Here is a 21303-nt window from a genome sequence, read left to right on the forward strand (position 1 = left end):
AATGGCTGCCATCAGTGCTGAGGCCAGAGATTGCAGGGTTCGCTGAAGGACAGCCTGACCAGAATGAATGCCTTCCAGGAATGCATTACCGTGTTTCAACTCTCGTTCTACACCCTGGATGGCATTCACAATGGTAGACTGCCCAACAGTGAGTGACCTGAGGAGGTCAATGGCCTCCTCACTGAGGGCAGCAGGGGTGACTGGGGCAGGGCCTGAGGTGCCTGGGGCGAAAATGATGCCCACCCTCCTGGGTGAGCGGGCACGGGGCGAACGCTGAGGGGCTGCTGGGAGGGCGGTGCTGGTAGGGGAGGTGGCGGCTGTACCTGTAGAAGTGGGGCGCACAGATGGTGCCGCCACCACAGGGGAGCTCCCATCGGCGGACGAGTCCGTGTCGCTGTTTGGTGATCCTGTGGCCGACGTGAAGCTCCCCTCGCCCTCCGTCCCACTGGTGAATTCAGAGTCTGTGGTGTGGCCCTCCATGGCCATGTGGGATGCAGCTCCCTCGTGCTCCGGTGCCACTGTACCTCCGCCTGTTGATGCTGATGTACAGAAGGACAGGGAGAGCACAAAAAGGGGGGAGACAGAAGAAAGAGAGTTTTAGTGCATGGCATACCGCTACCGTTGGCGGACAAGACAAACGCAGCAGCCCCCTGCATTACGCCGTGCTCCTGCCCTCTGCACATGCAATTTCTGGGATATGGCCTACATGGCAATGGTAGAAATCTGCCCACATGGATGGCAAAGGTGCAACTATACCTCAACTTGGCACTCAAATTGTTCTTTTACTGAGCTGGGGTAGAGTGCCACATGGCCTACATAACGGAGGGGCCTTGCCTACCTAACTCGCCCTGGCCTAGGGACACCCACAGCCTACCAACCCCACCCAGACAGCTCCAATGCACGCAAAGTCCATAGGATGAGGTTGTACTCACCCCCTTGTGTCTGCTGTGATGTCCTCAAGCGCCCATCCAACTCCGGGTAGGCCACTGCCAGGATCCGGAACATCAGGGGGGTCATGGTGCGACGGGCACCCCTCCCACGTTGGGAGGCCATCCCCACCTGAGCCTCCGTCGTCTTCTTGCTGCAGCGGCGAATGTCCTCCCATCTCTTCCGGCAGTGGGTGCCCCGTCTCTGGTGGGCCCCCAGGGTCCGGACTTCCTTGGCGATGGCACGCCAAATGTCCCTCTTCTGGTGGGCGCTGACCTACATGACATGCACAAGGAAAGAGGAACAGTCATTACCTACTGCACCGTCGTTGTAATTGGCCCCCTCCCAACTCTATCCTTGTGGCCCATTCATCCCCATGCATGACTGTTCTATGTACTCTGCCCCCTTCCCTCATCCACCCAGCCCTGTCCACCCAGGCCTAGGCCATACAACGTGCTCCCTGTGTACTAACCTGTTGGTCTGGAGGACCGTAGAGTAGCGTATACTGGGGGAGGACCCCATCCACAAGTTTCTCCAACTCCTGTGCAGTGAAGGCAGGGGCCCTTTCCCCAGACGCAGCAGCCATCGTCGCTTCCAGACCGAGGTCACAGCAGCACTTGCAGTGTAGGTCCTCTCCTGTCGAAGGTCAGGTATCTAGTGATTGAAGAGATAGAAAATGGTGGTGACGTCCGCGGCGGTGACGTCCGCGGCGGTGCGCATCATCACCGACAGCGCACCTGTTCATTGGCTCCTGGGACCCATAGGGTCCAAAGTTAACCAATGCAGCATTGCGCCACGCTCTACGACCGCCTACCGCGACGGTGTGCAACGCCAGCGCAGTTACCCCACAATTCCATTGTCCCAGTTTAGAGGTCAGGCAGCCGCCATTTCAGGGGCCCACATGGCTTCAATTACTACTGCGTCACACATACTGAGGCCTACACTCAAAACCTTTCCCGGATGGGTTAATTGTCTGTTGTAGTCTTGTGTGTGACTGTGGGTACATACCTGGAGGAATGCTGACAGTTTCTTCGCTGTTGTCCTTCTTAGGCACCGTCAGCTGGGACATATTGGAAGATGGCGGAATCCGCCGGTGTACCGACCGCTGGTGGACCTGTTGACAATGGAAGAGCGACATGTCATCGTGACCTACCGGTCTGACCGTGCCACAATCCAGGAACTGTGTACCCAGTTGGAGCCAGACCTGATGTCACCAATCCGCCATCCGACTGGAATCCCCACTGACGTGCAGGTGCTATCAGTGCTCCATTTCCTTGCAAGTGGGTCTTTTCAGACAACTGTGGCCATGGCATCAGGGATGTCCCAGCCTATGTTTTCCAACGTCTTGTCCAGAGTGTTGTCTGCCATGCTGAAACACGTAAGGAGATACATCATTTTCCCTGAGGTGGCGGATTTGCCTACAGTGAAAGGTGACTTCTATGCCCTTGGACATATCCCCAACGTCATAGGTGCCATTGATGGGACCCATGTAGCTCTGGTCCCCCCCACAGGAATGAACAGGTGTATAGGAAGAGTTATCATTCCATGAATGCCCAGATGGTCTGTTTGGCAGACCAGTACATCTCGCAGGTAAATGCAATGTTCCCTGGCTCAGTGCATGACGCCTACATCCTGCGCAATATCAGCATCCCTGATATGATGGGTGAACTCCAGAGGCAACGTGTATGGCTATTGGGGGACTCTGGTTACCCCAACCTGTCGTGGCTACTGACCCCAGTGAGGAATCCCAGGACCAGGGCAGAGGAACACTACAATGAGGCCCATGGGCGGACTAGGAGGGTGATCGAGCGGACCTTCGGCCTCCTGAAGGCCAGGTTCAGGTGCCTCCATATGACAGGTGGGTCCCTATATTACTCACCGAAGAAGGTGTGCGACATCATCATCGACTGCTCCATGCTCCATAACTTGGCATTGCGATGCCAGGTGCCTTTTCTGCAGGAGGATGATCCAGATGACGGTGTTGTTGTAGCGGGTGAGCCTGTGGAGCCTGTGGACAGTGATGAGGATGAAGCTGATGAAGATGAAAACGACAACAGGGAGTCAGTCATACAGCAATATTTTCAGTGAGACACAGGTGAGTACAATTTCATGTTTCAGATAATATTACATTTCACACGTCTACCTCTATCCTGTACCTACATTTCACTCCCTATTTGGTAACTGAGTTGTCCCCTTCCATTTCAGTTTCAGTAATGTGGTAACCTACGTGTCAACAGCTTGCACCCTTGAAAGGCTTGTGATGTGTGACATTGGTATGTTGGCCTTCCAATGGGTAACCATTTTTAACACTGTAATTAACAATACACAGTTCACAATCATTGACTGACTCCAATATTATTATGGTTTCAAGGGTGTTTATTGAAGTGCATAAAAATGTAGGGGGGATGTGAAATGGGGAGAGGTCATGGTGGAAGAATGTCCATGGCAGAGTCCAGTCTATTAGTCTCACAGGTACATTGCACATCTGGCCATTGGAAGTGGAGCTGGGGCAGTTCCGATTTGGACAGGGTAACAAAGTGGGACAGTGGGGGGACAATCAGGGTGGTCTTATTTCCTGGCGGGGGTCTTGCCATCTTGCTCTGTCCTGTTCCTGGATCTCAGGGACCACTTTCGTGGTGGTTGTCCGTCTGCAGGGGGTGGGGTGCTGGTGTGGTGGTCCTGTGGCGGGGCGTCCTGTCCACTAGCACCGGCGGAGGTGGTGGGCATTTCACCGTCCTGGCTAGTGTCAGGGGCCCCTTGGAGTGCCACAGTGTCCCTCAGGGTCTTTTGAATGTCCGTCAGCACCCCTACGATGGTGCCCAGGGTGGAGCCGATGGTCCTGAGCTCCTCCCTGAACCCCAAATACTGCTCCTCCTGCAGACGCAGGGTCTCCTGCAACTTGTCCAGGACCGTTGCCATCGTCTCCTGGGAGTGGTGGTATGCTCCCATGATGGAGAAGAGGGCCTTGTTGAGAGTTGGTTCCCTTGGCCTGTCCTCCATCTGTCGCACAGCAGCCCTCCCAGTTCCCCTACGTTCCTGTGCCTCCGTCCCCTGGACCGTTTGCCCACTACCACTGCCCCCAGGTCCCTGTTGTTGTTGGGGTAGTGGCTTACCCTGGGTGCCCTGTAGTGGTGGACACACCGCTGATTGACCTGTCCTGGGGACGGGGGTATGGGCCCGCTGGGTGGGTGCTGTGCTGGTGTTACCAGAGGGTGGCAGCTCGGTGTTGGGCTGTGGCTGGGCAAGGGGAACCGACTGTCCTGAGGCCCACGATGGTCCGGGCTGGTCATCAAGATCCAGTAGGGCAGAGCTGCTGTCGTCACTGTGGGCCTCTTCTGGGGGTGGAGTGGTTTTGTCTGGACCCTCTGGTGTGGTGACGTTCCTTCGGGTTCCTGCGGGGGTATAAGTACATGATTATTGCATGTGTGTGTTTCATGGTGTGCAATGGTTGGGTGTGCGTGAACCCCAGTGCAGGCATTCCTGTGTGGGAGCTTGTGTGCTGATGGGTGGGGGGTGTTGTGGGTCTGTGCAGTGGGCATGCTTTAGTGATGGGTATCCATGCTTAGTTGTGTCATGCAGGTCATGGGGTTGGGATGGGTGGTTGGTGTTATGGGTACATTAGTGAGGAGTTGGAGTGATAGGGGAGGGTGTGAGGGTGGGGGTGTGTGATAGCATGCAGGTAGGGTGGGGGATATGATAGTTAAGATTTGACTTACCAGTGTCCGTTCCTCCAACGACTCCTCCGAGGCCCTCAGGATGCAAGATGGACAAGACTTGCTCCTCCCATGTTGTTAGTTGTGGGGGAGGAGGTGGGGGTCCGCCAGTCTGCTGTGGCTCTACCCGTAGGATTTCCTCCACCATGACCCTGAGCTCCTCCTCAGAGAAGCAGGGGTGTCTTTGGCGTGACATGGGGTGGTGTGTGTGAGGTGTGGGGTGGTGTATGTGTTGATGAGTGTGGTGAGTGTAGTGGTGTGTGGTGTTTTGTGCGTGGATGTTGTGTGGGTGATGACGTAGTGTGCCTCTGTGTGATGGTGTTCTCTATTCTGTGGTGTCTCTCTCTGGTCTTTGTCTCTGATTTGTGGTCGTAGGGGTTTGTGGGTGATGTGGGTGTGTGTTTTATATTGTATTGGATGTGTGGGTGTGGTGTGTCTATGTGTATCAGGTGTGTGTATTTGTAATTGTCCAATGTGGCGGTGTATTGGAGCTGTGTGTGTATTTTGAGCGCGGCGGTGTGTACCGCAAATGGAATACCGCAGTTGAAAGACCGCCGCGTGGATTCGTGGGTCGTAATAGCATGGGCGTGTTTCTATTGGCGTGGAGGTGGAGGATATGTTTCCGCATGTTTATCGCTGACCTTTGGTGTGGCGGTATTGTGTGGGTGTCTGAATTTCGGCGGATTCCGTGATATGTGCCATAATAGCTGTGGCGGTCTCCCGCCGCGGTGTATTGGCGGTCTTCTGCCCAGCGGTAAGCGGCTTTTACCGCCAATGTTGTAATGAGGGCCTTAGTGTGTAGGCACCCTGGCACTAGCCAAGGTGCCCCCACATTGTTCAGGGCAAATTCCCCGGACTTTGTGAGTGCGGGGACACCATTACACGCGTGCACTGTACATATGTCACGACATATGTATAGCGTCACAATGGTAACTCCGAACATGGCCATGTAACATGTCTAAGATCATGGAATTGTCACCCCAATGCCATTCTGGCATTGGGGAGACAATTCCATGATCCCCCGAGTCTCTAGCTCAGACCCGGGTACTGGCAAACTACCTTTCCCGGGGTTTCACTGCAGCTGCTGCTGCTGCCAACCCCTCAGACAGGTTTCTGCCCTCCTGGGGTCCAGCCAGGCTTGGCCCAAGAAGACAGAACAAAGGACTTCCTCAGAGAGATGGTGTTACACCCTCTCCCTTTGGAAAAAGGTGTCAGTGCTGGGGAGGAGTAGCCTCACCCAGCCTCTGGAAATGCTTTGATGGGCACAGATGGTGCCCATCTCTGCATAAGCCAGTCTACACCGGTTCAGGGATCCCCCAGCCCTGCTCTGGCGCGAAACTGGACAAAGGAAAGGGGAGTGACCACTCTCCTGACCTGCACCTCCCCTGGGAGTTGCCCAGAGCTCCTCCAGTGAGCTCCAGACCTCTGCCATCTTGGAAACAGAGGTGCTGCTGGCACACTGGACTGCTCTGAGTGGCCAGTGCCAGCAGGTGACGTCAGAGACTCCTTCTGATAGGCTCCTCCAGGTGTTGCTAGCCTACCCTCTCTCCTAAGTAGCCAAACCTCCTTTTCTGGCTATCTAGGGTCTCTGCTTTGGGGAATTCTTTAGATAACGAATGCAAGAGCTCATCAGAGTTCCTCTGCATCTCTCTCTTCACCTTCTGCCAAGGATTCGACCGCTGACTGCTCTGGAAGCCTGCAAAACTGCAACAAAGTAGCAAAGACGACTACTGCGACCTTGTAACGCTGATCCGGCCGACTTCTCGACTGTTTTCCTGGTGGTGCATGCTGTGGGGGTAGTCTGCCTCCTCTCTGCACTAGAAGCTCTGAAGAAATCTCCTGTGGGTCGACGGAATCTTCCCCCTGCAACCGCAGGCACCAAAGAACTGCATCACCTGTCCTCTGGGTCTCCTCTCAGCACGACGAGCGAGATCCCTTGAACTCAGCAACTCTGTCCAAGTGACTCCCACAGTCCAGTGACTCTTGAGTCCAAGTTTGGTGGAGGTAAGTCCTTGCCTCCCCACGCTAGGCTGCATTGCTGGGTACCGCGTGATTTGCAGCTGCTCCGGCTCCTGTGCACTCTTCCAGGATTTCCTTTGTGCACAGCCAAGCCTCGGTGCCCGACACTCTAACCTGCAGTGCACGACCTCCTGAGTTGTCCTCCGGCATCGTGGGACCTTCTTTTGTGACTTCAGGTGAGCTCTGGTTCACTCCACTTCATAGTGCTTGTTCTGGCACTTCTACGGGTGCTGCTTGCTTCTGGGTGGGCTCTTTGTCTTGCTGGGCGCCCCCTCTGTCTCCTCACGCAATTGGCGACATCCTGGTCCCTTCTGGGCCACAGCAGCATCCAAAAACCCTAACCGCGACCCTTGCAGCTAGCAAAGCTTGTTTGCGGTCTTTCTGCACGGAAATACCTCTGCAAGCTTCTTCACGACGTGGGAAATCCATCCTCCAAAGGGGAAGTTTCTAGCCCTTGTAGTTCTTGCAGAATCCACAGCTTCTACCATCCAGTGGCAGCTTCTTTGCACCCACAGCTGGCATTTCCTGGGCATCTGCCCACTCTCGACTTGATCGTGACTCTTGGACTTGGTCCCCTTGTTCCACAGATACTCTCGTCAGGAAATCCATCGTTGTTGCATTGCTGGTGTTGGTCTTCCTTCCAGAATTCCCCTATCACGACTTCTGTGCTCTTTGGGGAACTTAGGTGCACTTTGCACCCACTTTTCAGGGCCTTGGGGTGGGCTATTTTTCTAACCCTCACTGTTTTCTTACAGTCCCAGCAACCCTCTGCAAGGTCACATAGGTTTGGGGTCCATTCGTTGTTCGCATTCCACTTCTAGAGTATATGGTTTGTGTTGCCCCTGTACCTATGTGCTCTCATTGCAATCTTTTGTGACTATACATTGCTTGCACTGTTTTCTATTGCTATTACTGCATATTTTTGGTATTGTGTACATATATCTTGTGTATATTTGCTATCCTCATACTGAGGGTACTCACTGAGATACTTTTGGCATATTGTCATAAAAATAAAGTACCTTTATTTTTAGTATATCTGTGTATTGTGTTTTCTTATGATATTGTGCATATGACACCAGTGGTATAGTAGGAGGTTTACACGCCTCCTAGTTCAGCCTAAGCTGCTCTGCTAAGCTACCTTTTCTATCAGCCTAAGCTGTTAGACACCCCTCTACACTAATAGGGGATACCTGGACCTGGTGCAAGGTGTAAGTACCCCTTGGTACCCACTACAAGCTAGGCCAGCCTCCTACATTGGTTGTGCAGCGTGGGATAAGTACTTGCAACTACTTACCACTTTTGTCATTCTGTACTTTTCATATGAGAAAAATATACAAAACAAGTTCAGTGTATGTACACCTAACCAAAAAGTTTTGCTTTTCTTCTCTTACTCTATTGCTAAGTGCTGAAAAGTACCTCTAAAACTTTCAAAAAGTTCTTAAAAGTTGAAAAAGTTTTTTTTTTCCTATTCTTTAAAAAGTTCTGAAACTTTTTCTTTCTTTTTCTGTCCCTTAAACCTTTTCTATATTGTCTGGTATAGGTCAAACTGTAGATCTGACCAGAGTTGCTTATGACCACCTTAGCTGGAAAGGAGCAAGGAGTCTCTGCGTTGAAAGAGGTTTAGGGGTAGGGAAGAATCCCTCAAGAGAACTGTTAGTTAATATGCTCATTGAACAGGATAAGACCTTAGTTGGCACATCTGGTGAGAGATTAGCTGATGGTTCACACTCTGGCTCTGGGGCACCCCAAGTAAAAGGGTTAGAAGGGAACCTTCCCAACCTGCCCCTTAGCAGGCCACCTAGCAGGGTTGGTACTGATGTGAGTTCTCATCATAGCATAGAGGTTACTCCTTTAGGCCAGGTTGTTAGAGTGCCATCTGTTAGGGACAGGTCTCCCTCTGTTCATTCACACCATTCTTCTGTGTCAAAGCATGCCCAACCCACCCTCCCTGAAGACAGAATGTTAGAAAGGGAACTCAATAGATTGAGAGTGGAAGAATCCAGACTGAAGCTCAAGAAGCAACAGCTGGATTTAGATAGGCAAGTATTTGACTTAGAAAAAGAAAGACAGAGGTTGGGGTTTGGACCCCATGGTGGCAGCAGCAGTATTACAGATAGTAATCCTGTAAAAGAGCATGATTCTAGGAATCTGCACAATATAGTTCCCCCTTACAAGGAGGGGGATGACATTAACAAGTAGTTTGCTGCACTTGAGAGGGCCTGTAATGTGCAGGGGGTCCCTCAAAGGCAGTGGGCTGCTATCCTATGGCTATCTTTCAGTGGAAAGGGTAGGGATAGGCTCCTTACTGTAAAATAAAGTGATGCCAATGATTTTACAGTTCTTACGAATGCACTCCTAGATGGTTATGGCTTAACCACTGAACAGTACAGGATCAAGTTCAGAGAAACCAAAAAGGAGTCTTCACAAGACTGGGTAGACTTTGTTCACCATTCAGTGAAGGCCTTGGAGGGGTGGTTACATGGCAGTAAAGTTTCTGACTATGAAAGCCTGTATAACTTAATCCTGAGAGAGCATATTCTTAATAATTGTGTGTCTGATTTGTTACACCAGTATCTAGTGGACTCAGATCTGACCTCTCCCCAAGAATTGGGAAAGAAGGCAGACAAATGGGTCAGAACAAGGGTGAACAGAAAAGTTCATACAGGGGGTGACGAGGATGGCAAGAAGAAGGATGGTAAGTCTTCTGACAAGGGTGGGGACAAATCTAAAAATGAGTCTTCATCAGGCCCACAAAAACACTCTGGTGGGGGTGGTGAGCCCAAATCCTCTTCAAATCAAAATAAGGAAAAGAAACCATGGTGCTATTTATGTAAAATAAAAGGCAATTGGACAACTGATCCCAGTTGCCCAAAGAAAAGCACCAAGCCTCCTACCACTACAACCCCTGCTGCTACACCTAGTGCCCCTAGTAATAGCAGTGGTGGTGGGAGCAAACCTACTAATAACCAATCCAAGGGAGTAGCTGGGCTCACTTTTGGTAATTTAGTTGGGGTTGGTCTGGTTAGGGAGACCACAGAGGCTGTGTTAGTCTCTGAGGGGGCCATTGATTTGGCCACCTTGGTTGCTTGTCCCCTTAATATGGATAAGTACACGCAATTACCCCTAATAAATGGTGTTGAGGCTCAGGCCTCCAGGGACACAGGTGCCAGTGTTACCATGGTAATAGAGAAACTGGTCCACCCTGAACAACACCTACTTGGTCACCAGTACCAAGTGACTGATGCTCATAACAACACTCTTAGCCACCCCATGGCTGTTGTGAATCTCAACTGGGGGGGGGAGGTTACTGGTCCAAAGAAAGTTGTGGTTGCTTCAGATTTAATGTAGACTGTCTACTAGGGAATGATTTAGAGACATCAGCTTGGGCAGAAGTGGAGTTGGAGGCTCATGCAGCAATGCTGGGCATTCCAGGGCATATTTTTGCTTTAACCAGGGCTCAGGCCAAAAAGCAAAAAGGACAGGGTGACTTGGATCCTGGAAGAATGGACCAAGTGCTCCCTAAAGCTAGGGTTAGTAAAGGTAAAACACTACCTACTATCCCTCCCTCTACAGTGGATTCAACTTCTGAGGAAGAAGAATTTCCACCCTGTGCAGAACCTACACCAGAGGAGCTGGAAGCAGACACTGCTGAGCTTTTGGGTGAAGGGGGGCCTGCCAGGGAGGAGCTGAGTGTGGCACAGCATACCTGTCCCACACTAGAAGGTCTAAGGCAGCAAGCTGTCAAACAAGCAAATGGGGATGTCAGTGACTCTCACAGACTTTACTGGGAGGATAACCTTTTGTACACTGAAGCAAGGGATCCAAAACCTGGAGCTGCCAGGAGATTGGTGATTCCTCAGGAGTACAGAAAGTTCCTCCTAACTCTAGCCCACAACATTCCCTTAGTTGGCCATTTGGGGCAAATGAAAACTTGGGATAGGCTTGTCCCCTTGTTTCATTGGCCTAGAATGTCAGAGGACACAAAGGAATTTTGAAAGTCCTGTGAAACCTGTCAAGCCAGTGGCAAAACAGGTGGTACTCCAAAGGCACCCCTTATTCCACTGCCAGTGGTTGGGGTTCCCTTTGAAAGGGTAGGGATTGACATAGTTGGCCCCCTTGACCCTCCTACTGCTTCAGGCAATAGGTTTCTCGTTTGTGGTAGTGGACCATGCCACCAGATATCCTGAAGCAATTCCTCTAAGGACCACTACAGCTCCTGCAGTGGCAAAGGCCCTCCTTGGAATCTTTTCCAGGGTGGGCTTCCCAAAAGAGGTGGTATCAGACAGGGGAAGCAATTTCATGTCTGCTTACTTAAAGGCCATGTGGATGGAATGTGGTGTGACATACAAGTTCACCACACCCTATCATCCACAAACAAATGGACTGGTGGAGAGATTTAACAAAACTCTCAAAGGTATGATAATGGGACTCCCTGAAAAACTCAGCAGGAGATGGGATATCCTGTTACCTTGCCTCCTTTTTGCTTATAGGGAGGTACCCCAAAAAGGAGTGGGCTTCAGCCCCTTTGAACTCATATTTGGACACCCTGTGAGAGGTCCCCTAACACTTGTTAAGGAGGGTTGGGAACAACCTTTAAAAGCTCCAAAGCAAGACATGGTGGACTATGTACTTGGCCTAACATCTAGAATGGCTGAGTACATGAAAAAGGCCACTAAAACCTTCAGGCCAGCCAAAAGCTCTAATAGCAATGGCATGACCAGAAGGCTGTTCTGATTCAGTACCAACCAGGGCAGAACGTGTGGGTCTTGGAGCCTGTGGCCCCAAGAGCACTCCAAGACAAATGGAGTGGTCCCCCCATTATTGTTGAGAAAAAGGGAGAAGTCACCTACTTAGTTGACTTAGGCACTGCCAGGAGTCCCCTTAGGGTGCTCCATGTCAATCGCCTGAAACCCTACTATGACAGGGCTGATCTTACCCTGCTCATGGCAACAGATGAGGGACAGGAAGAAGAGAGTGACCCTCTCCCTGATCTCTTTTCTTCCACAGAACAAGATGCTCTAGTGGAAGGTGTAGTTCTGGCAGATTGTCTTACTGCTGAGCAGAAAGACCACTGCATAAATCTCCTGGGTCCGTTTTCTGAACTCTTTTCTACTGTGCCAGGCACCACTTCTTGGTGTGAGCACACTATAGATACTGGAGACAGTTTGCCTGTCAAAAGTAAGATCTATAGGCAGCCTGACCATGTCAGGGACTGCATAAAACAAGAGGTTCAGCAGATGCTTGAACTGGGAGTGGTTGAGCATTCTGAAAGTCCATGGGCCTCTCCTGTGGTACTTGTACCAAAGCCTCATTCCATAGATGGGAAAAGGGAAATGAGATTTTGTGTTGACTACAGAGGTCTCAACCAGATAACTAAAACTGATGCTCATCCTATCATCCTATACCCAGGGCAGATTAGCTAATAGATACACTAGCATCTGCCAAGTATCTAAGCACGTTTGATTTGACTGCAGGGTATTGGAAGATCAAGTTATCAGAGGATGCTAAAGCAAAAACTGCATTTTCTACCATTGGAGGGCACTACCAATTCACAGTAATGCCCTTTGGTTTGAAAAATGCACCTGCCACTTTTCAGAGGTTGGTGAATACAGTCCTGCAAGGGTTGGAGGCTTTTAGTGCAGCATATCTAGATGATATAGCTGTCTTTAGCTCCACCTGGGATGATCACCTGGTCCACCTCCGGAAGGTTTTGGAGGCCCTGCAAAAGGCAGGCCTCACTATCAAGGCTTCAAAGTGCTAGATAGGGGAGGGGAAAGTGGTTTATCTGGGACACCTGGTAGGTGGAGAACAGATTGCACCACTTCAGGGGAAAATCCAAACAATTATAGATTGGGTTCCCCCTACAACTCAGGTTAGAGCCTTTTTAGGCCTCACTGGGTACTACAGGAGTTTCATAAAGAACTATGGCTCCATAGCAGCCCCTCTTAATGACCTCACTTCAAAGGAAATGCCTAAAAGGGTATTATGGACAGCAAACTGTCAGAAAGCTTTTGAGGAGCTGAAGCAGGCCATGTGCTCTGCACCTGTCTTGAAAAGCCCCTGTTACTCCAAAAAATTCATTGTCCAAACTTATGCATCTGAATTAGAGGTAGGGGCAGTCTTATCACAACTCAATTCTGAGGGCCAGGATCAACCTCTTGCTTTTATCAGCAGGAGGTTGACCCCTAGAGAAAAGCGTTGGTCTGCCATAGAGAGGGAGGCCTTTGCTGTGGTCTGGGCACTGAAGAAGTTGAGGCCATACCTGTTTGGCACTCACTTCATTGTTCAGACAGACCACAAACCTCTACTTTGGCTAAAACAAATGAAAGGTGAAAACCCTAAATTGTTGAGGTGGTCCATATCCCTATAGGGAATGGACTATACAGTGGAACATAGACCTGGGAGTACCCACTCCAATGCAGATGGACTCTCCAGATATTTCCACTTAGACAATGAAGACTCATCAGGTTATGGCTAGTCTTATTGTCCTTCGTTTTGGGGGGGGGTTGTGTAGGAAAGTACCATCTTGCCTGGCATGTTACCCCCATATTTCACTGTATATATGTTGTTTTAGTTGTATGTGTCACTGGGACCCTGCCAGCCAGGGCTCCAGTGCTCATAAGTGTGCCATGTATGTTTTACCTGTGTTATGACTAACTGTCTCACTGAGGCTCTGCTAACCAGAACCTCAGTGGTTATGCTCTCTCATTTCTTTCCAAATTGTCACTAACAGGCTAGTGACCAATTTCACCAATTTACATTGGCATACTGGAACACCCTTATAATTCCCTAGTATATGGTACTGAGGTACCCAGGGTACTGGGGTTCCAGGAGATCCCTATGGGCTGCAGCATTTCTTTTGCCACCCATAGGGAGCTCTGACAATTCTTACACAGGCCTGCCATTGCAGCCTGAGTGAAATAACGTCCATGTTAGTTCACAGCCATTTACCACTGCACTTAAGTAACCTATAAGTCACCTATATGTATAACCTTTACCTGGTAAAGGTTGGGTGCTAAGTTACTTAGTGTGTGGGCACCCTGCCACTAGCCAAGGTGCCCCCACATTGTTCAGGGCAAATTCCCGGACTTTGTGAGTGTGGGGACACCATTACACGCGTGCACTATACATATGTCACAACATATGTATAGCGTCACAATGGTAACTCCGAACATGGCCATGTAACATGTCTCAGATCATGGAATTGTCACCCCAATGCCATTCTGGCATTGGGGAGACAATTCCATGATCCCCCGAGTCTCTAGCTCAGACCTGGGTACTGCCAAACTACCTTTCCCGGGGTTTCACTGCAGCTGCTGCTGCTGCCAACCCGTCAGACAGGTTTCTGCCCTCCTGGGGTCCAGCCAGGCTTGGCCCAGGAAGGCAGAACAAAGGACTCTGCCGTCTGCAGCATCCCACGAACAGCGCCGCAGATGTCTGGCGTCCACAGCATCCCGCGAATTGCGCCGCAGGCATATGGCGTCCGCAGCATCCCGTGAACGGCGCCGCAGGCCTCTGGCGTCCGCAGCATCCCACGAACAGCGCCGCAGATGTCTGGCGTTCGCAGCATCCCACCAACACGGCCGCAGGCCTCTGGCGTCCGCAGCATCCCGCGAACGGCGCCGCAGGCCTCTGGCGTCCGCAGCATCCCGCGAACGGCGCCGCAGGCCTCTGGCGTCCGCAGCATCCCGCGAACGGCGCCACAGGCCTCTGGCATCCGCAGCATCTAACGAACAGCGCCGCAGATGTCTGGTGTCCGCAGCATCCCGCGAACAGCGCCGCAGGCCTCTGGCATCCGTAGCATCCCGCGAATGGCGCCGCAGGCCTCTGGCGTCCACAGCATCCCGCGAATGGCTGCGCAGGCATCTGGCGTCCGCAGCATCCCGTGAACGGCGCCACATCCCGTGAACGCCGTCCGCAGCATCCCGCGAACGGCGCCAGCAGGCTTCTGGCGTCTGCAGCATCCCGCGAACAGCGCCGCAGGCCTCTGGCGACTGCAGCATCCCGCGAACGGCACCAGCAGGTGTCTGGCGTCTTCAGCATCCCGCAAAACGTGGCGCAGCATCCCACGAACGGCGCCGCAGGTGTCTAGCGTCCGCAGAATCCCGCGAACGCCGCCAGCAGGTGTCTGGCGTCCGCAGCATCCCACGAATGACGCCACAGCATCCCGCGAACGGCGCCAGCAGGCCTCTGGCGTCCGCAGAATCCCGCGAACGGCGCAGCAGGTTTCTAGCATCCGCAGCATCCCGCGAACTGCGTCGCAGGCATCTGGCGTCCGCAGCATCCCGCGCACAGTGCCAGCAGGCGTCTGGCATCTGCAGCATCCCGCGAACTGCGCCAGCAGGCGTCTGGCGTCTGCAGCATCCCGCGAACAGCGCCGCAGGCCTGTGGCGTCTGCAGCATCCCGTGAACGGCACCGCAGCATCCCGCGAACGGCGCTGCAGGCCACTGGCGTCCGCAGCATCCCGCGAACGGCGCCGTAGGTGTCCAGCATCCGCAGCATCCCGCGAACAGCGCCGCAGGCGTCTGGCGTCCACAGCATCCTGCAAATGTTGCCAGCAGGTGTCTGGCGTCTGCAGCATCCCGCGAACGGCGCCGCAGGCCTGTGGCGTCCGCAGCATCCCACGAACGGCGCCACAGGCGTCTGGCGTCCGTAGCATCCCGTGAACGGCGCTGCAGGCCTCTGGCGTCCGCAGCATCCCGCGAACGGCGCTGCAGGCCTCTGCCGTCCGCAGTATCCCACGAACGGCACGGCAGGTTTCTAGCGTCCGCAGCATCCCGTGAACGGCGCTGCACGCCTCTGGTGTCCGCAGCATCCCGTGAACGGCGCTGCACGCCTCTGGCGTCCGCAGCATCCCGCGAATGGCGCCGCAGGCCTCTGGGGTCCGCAGCATCCTGTGAACGGCACCAGCAGGCGTCTGGCGTCCGCAGCATCCCGTGAACGGCGCTGCACGCCTCTGGCGTCCGCAGCATCCCGCGAACGGCTCTGCACGCCTCTGGCGTCCGCAGCATCCCGCGAACGGCGCTGTAGGCCTCTGGCATCCGCAGCATCCCGCGAACGGTGCCACAGGCCTCTGGCATCCGCAGCATCTTGTGAACGGCGCCAGCAGGCCTCTGGCGTCCGCAGCATCCCGTGAACGGCGCCAGCAGGGGTCTGGCATCCGCAGCATCCCGCGAACTGCACCGCAGGAGTCTGGCATCGGCAGCATCCCACGAACGGCGCCAGCAGGCGTCTGTCGTCCGCAGCATCCCGTGAACGGCGCTGCACACCTCTGCCGGCCGCAGCATCCCGCGAACGGCGCCGCAGGCCTCCGGCGTCTGCAGCATCCCGTGAATGGCACCAGCAGGCGTCTGGCGTCTGCAGCATCCCACGAACGCCGTTCCAGGCCTCTGGCGTTGTTCTGCTTTCCTTCTTATCTCGTAATCAGAGCTTACAGAACATATCAAGAATGCACTTCTGAGTTCAAAGAAGACTTTTATTGTTGTTAATTCTTCCCCACCCACAAGTTCGTAAGAGACGAATTAATAGATTTCAAGCACACGTTCAATGAAAACAAAATATATTTGCAATGTACACAGCAGGTTATATTTATAAGATATTGAATGCAAAGCAAAACAAATACTTCACCGTGTGAGAAACTGTTTACAGCTTCATCTTTCTGGGGTCTGCAAGTTGATGACTCCTGTCAACTGCGAGAAAGAGATTTATCTACCCACACGGGAGACTGGCAACTGGCGCCTAGTTCCAGTCCGAAGTCAGGCAGAAAGAAGCTAATTCTCTGAAGCCCGTGTCATCCGTTACAAAAGCGTTCCCCCTCTTCTCAGACCCGGGAAAAGTACGCAAGCCTTTGGAGACTGGCCAGATCTCCTAGACTGCTCCTCTTCCCAAGCTTGAGCAGGAAGGAAAAACACCCAATGTACCCTCTCTTATCAGGTCTAGGCTAGTGTGAGAAGAAAACAGCTTGGTTCATCTTGTGGCAAAACACAGCTTTGAAAAATACAGCTTGGATTCTCAACTGCAATGTCTAACTCCACGTTAAAGGCAATAGGCAGCTAACCTAAATATCAAATGCAATGTCTAATTTCATGTCAAAGCCAATAGGCAGCTGAGCTGAATATAAAATGCAATGTATAATATCATGTCAAAGCCAATAGGCAGCTGAGCTGAATACAAAATGTAATGTCTAATATCATGTAAAAGCCAATAGGCAGCTGAACTGAATACAAAATGCAATGTATAATATCATGTCAAAGCCAATAGGCAGCTGAGCTGAATACAAAATGCAATGTATAATATTATGTCAAAGCCAATAGGCAACTAAACTGAATACAGCATGTCAAAGCCAATAGGCAGAATACAGAATGCAATGGCTAATGCAATGTCAAAGCCCATAGGCGGCTAAACTGAATACAGAAAATAATGGCTAATGCCATGTCAAAGCCAATAGGCGGCTAGGCTGAACAAAACATACAATGTGCTACTGGTGAACATTGAGCAACTAATATGCGCAGTGGTGAAACACAAAGTCATTGGTCAAACAAACTTAATCAAAATCATCACATTCCACCCTTTGACCAATGAATTTGTGTTTCACATATCTCTTGTTTCAAACAAAAAAAAACATCAGCACAAACAAAAAAACATTGTAAGCAAATCAGATTTGAATGATCAAAGCAATCCCTGTAAAGCAATAGAAGTGGATTAACATATAGATCTCATAACCTTTCACATCAGATACATCTAAACAGAAAAGACTGAAACTTTTATACTCTGCAATTTGATGTAGCATGAGTACTACTCATGTAAAGGTGCACGGTCCACCTGAAAGGTATGCTGGAAGATAAGCGAAAGTCAGAGTTCCATACGAAAAAACACAACTTAGTTCCAGTGGAAGAATGCAATCAAACAAGTTGAACTTGAACTGAAGGCGCAGTTTGCGCAAAATGGATCCATGGTGTTGGCACTTTACTCAGCCAGGTTCAGGTTGGGGGTTCGGTCCCTTCCCCGACCCCACACGCACACACCCGAAGGGGGACCACACAGCACACTCAGGGACAGTGGCGAAACGTGGTAGGATCTGCAAAAGAAAAAAATATGACTTTTCTTGCAAACAACATTTTTCATTTGAAATGCACCCTTCCTCTTTCTTTCCCTGTTTTATAATCAGCAGGACGTTTTTGGGGCCCTTTATTATCATTTCTGCAGGTTCTGGAGGGTCACTTGAGACTTTAACCCACACATCAACACTGAGGTTTTTATCTGCTGCACCACAGCTTCCCTTTTCTTGCACTGTCAGAAGGGCTGGGGCAGACTCATTCTTTACCAAACCTCCATTCACTGCACTTTTGAAAAGTTGGGCCATTCTGTCTCCAATTTGTATGAATGAATCAGATTCTTTTCTAGGTATCAGCATAATTTTAATTTCTTCTTGGTAATCTGCAGCAATCATTCCCCTTAAAACCTGATCAATTTGCCACATTTGCCCTGGTAACTTTCCTCTCCCCAACTGCTCTGTGACTGCTTGTGGGACAGATTGCTCTTGTCCATGCTGCACAGTTTTTATCAAATCTAGGGGAATGTGCATCCCTCTCATCTCTGCCCACCTGTAAGTGGCTTTTTCTCCCAGCTGTTCACATTTCTGGGGCACCCACTTAGCCATCCCCACTAAGTCAGAATTCTGGGTGAACACTTCTCTCTCTGAATTATTCTCTTTAATATCTGCAAGGGAATTGAACCAGTTAGGTGCAAGCCATGTGAAAAACCAAACAGCTCAAACATTGGCAATGAACCAAGAATCAGTGTAAAAATGACACATCTCACGTAGCTCTTGCTTTAAAATCTGACACACATTGTACAACGCTGTTCCTTCTCCTGTGCCATAAAACAACATTTCCGTCAATGAATCATTAGTAAAACAAACATGCTTTTTATCTTCAGTGGACACGAATTCAAATGGTGCACTCAATTTCAATAGTGACTCTTTTACCTGTGGTACTCTAGCCCTGTCTTGCAAGTACCAGATCCAGTGTATGATCCTAGCTAGGGGCACTATGTTTCCCTCTTGCACTGCACAGAAACCTAAAGTCTGAATTATTTCATTTGCCAAATCACAAGCGCGCAGCTGCATATTATTTTTCCCAGTGACCATATACCAAAGTGTTAGGATTTCACTCAAATGAGGGCTATTCAGTTTCCAAAAATCAAACAAGCTAATGAAACTCGGTGTCTCTTGCTTAATGCAAACAGTAAGAAGCTCTCAAATCATTCGTTTTACTTAATTTTTCAATGATAACTTGTAAATAACATTCTGAGCATCGCTCTCGTCCGTGTTATCAGTTAAGGAATGCGCTTTGACTGCCAAAAAACCTGGCTCACACGGCGGCTCAGAGCAGCTCGAAGCTGTCTTAACCCCCTCATTACTGGAATGGGAAAAGAAAGATTCTTCTAAAACAGCATTTTTATAACTTTTAGCCTTATCTTGAATTAATGTATTCTGGCTAATTTGCTCACGTAAATTCTTATTTTCATGTTCTAACTGCCTACATTTCTCCTGCATTTCTCTGTAAGCAGATAAAAGCATCCAAACCCTTCTGTCATAAACAAAAGGAACTTCATTGCTTCCAAAAGGCACATTTTCTAAATATGCTTCATCACAAAAAGAAAACATGTTTCTCACAGGCAGTTTAACTACATATGCATTTTCAAACATGGTCTGCCCTGCTTCTGTAATTCTCCAAACAACAAAAAACAATTACACTTTTAAATTGTGCACGTAGAAATCTATAATTCGCCTCTAAACCCCACTCCTGGTACCAAAATGTTCTGCTTTCCTTCTTATCTCGCATCAGAGCTTACAGAACATATCAAGAATGCACTTCTGAGTTCAAAGAAGACTTTTATTGTTGTTAATTCTTCCCCACCCACAAGTTCGTAAGAGACGAATTAATAGATTTCAAGCACACGTTCAATGAAAACAAAATATATTTGCAATGTACACAGCAGGTTATATTTATAAGATATTGAATGCAAAGCAAAACAAATACTTCACCGTGTGAGAAACTGTTTACAGCTTCATCTTTCTGGGGTCTGCAAGTTGATGACTCCTCTCAACTGCGAGAAAGAGATTTATCTACCCACACGGGAGACTGGCAACTGGCGCCTAGTTCCAGTCCGAAGTCAGGCAGAAAGAAGCTAATTCTCTGAAGCCCGTGTCATCCGTTACAAAAGCGTTCCCCCTCCTCTCAGACCCAGGAAAACTACGCAAGCCTTTGGAGACTGGCCAGATCTCCTAGACTGCTTCTCTTCCCAAGCTTGAGCAGGAAGGAAAAACACCCAATGTACCCTCTCTTATCAGGTCTTGTCTAGTGTGAGAAGAAAACAGCTTGGTTCATCTTGTGGCAAAACACAGCTTGGAAAAATACAGCTTGGATTCTCAACTGCAATGTCTAACTCCACGTTAAAGACAATAGGCAGCTAACCTAAATATCAAATGCAATGTCTAATGTCATGTCAAAGCCAATAGGCAGCTGAGCTGAATATAAAATGGAATGTATAATATCATGTCAAAGCCAATAGGCAGCTGAGCTGAATACAAAATGTAAAGTCTAATATCATGTCAAAGCCAATAGGCAGCTGAGCTGAATACAAAATGCAATGTATAATATCATGTCAAAGCCAATAGGCAACTAAACTGAATACAGCATGTCAAAGCCAATAGGCAGAATACAGAATGCAATGGCTAATACAATGTCAAAGCCCATAGGCGGCTAAACTGAATACAGAAAATAATGGCTAATGCCATGTCAAAGCCAATAGGCGGCTAGGCTGAACAAAACATACAGGGCCTTATTTATACTTTTTGGTGCAAAACTGCACTAAGGCAGTTTTGCCCCAAAAAGTTTTGCACCGGCTTGCACCATTTTTTAGCACCAGCTGGGCACCATATTTATGGAATGGTGCAAGCCGGTGCAAAGGGTAGGTTAGCTGAAAAAAAAATGATGTTAGGCAGTTTTGAGTCAAAATAAATGATTCTGACCAGATTAGCATCATTTTTTGATGCTAAGGGGCATATTTATACTCCGTTTGCACTGAATTAGCGTCATCTTTTCTTAACTCTAATTCAGTGCAAAACTAACTCCATATTTATACTTTGGTGCTAGACCCGTCTAGCACCAAATTTATGGAGTTAAAGTCATTTTTTGGAAGTGGAAACCTACCTTGCCTTAATGAGATGCAAGGTAGGCGTTCTCGTGCAAAAAAATGACTCTATGGCCTTAACACCATATTTATACTCTCATGCAAAAATGGTGCAAGGGAGGGAGGAGGGGTCAAAAAATGAAGCAAAGCTTGCTTTGCCCCATTTTTTAAGACCTGGGTCAGGGCAGGTGTTAGGGGACCTGTGGCTCTATTTCCATGGTGGAACACCATGGCATAAGCCCAGAGGTGCCCTCCCTAGGCCCTAGGGGCACCCCCACCCACACTAGAGGGACTGCGAGGATGGGGGACCCCATCCCAGGTAAGTACAGGTAAGTGCATTTTATTTTTGAAAGTGCCATAGGGGGCCCTGACATGGGCCCCCATACATGGCACAGGGTGCAATGGCCATGCCCAGGGGACCCCTGTCCTCTGTGCTGGCAACTGGGG

This window comes from Pleurodeles waltl, chromosome 10 (assembly GCF_031143425.1).
Source record: "Pleurodeles waltl isolate 20211129_DDA chromosome 10, aPleWal1.hap1.20221129, whole genome shotgun sequence".
NCBI classification, from domain to species: domain Eukaryota; kingdom Metazoa; phylum Chordata; class Amphibia; order Caudata; family Salamandridae; genus Pleurodeles; species Pleurodeles waltl.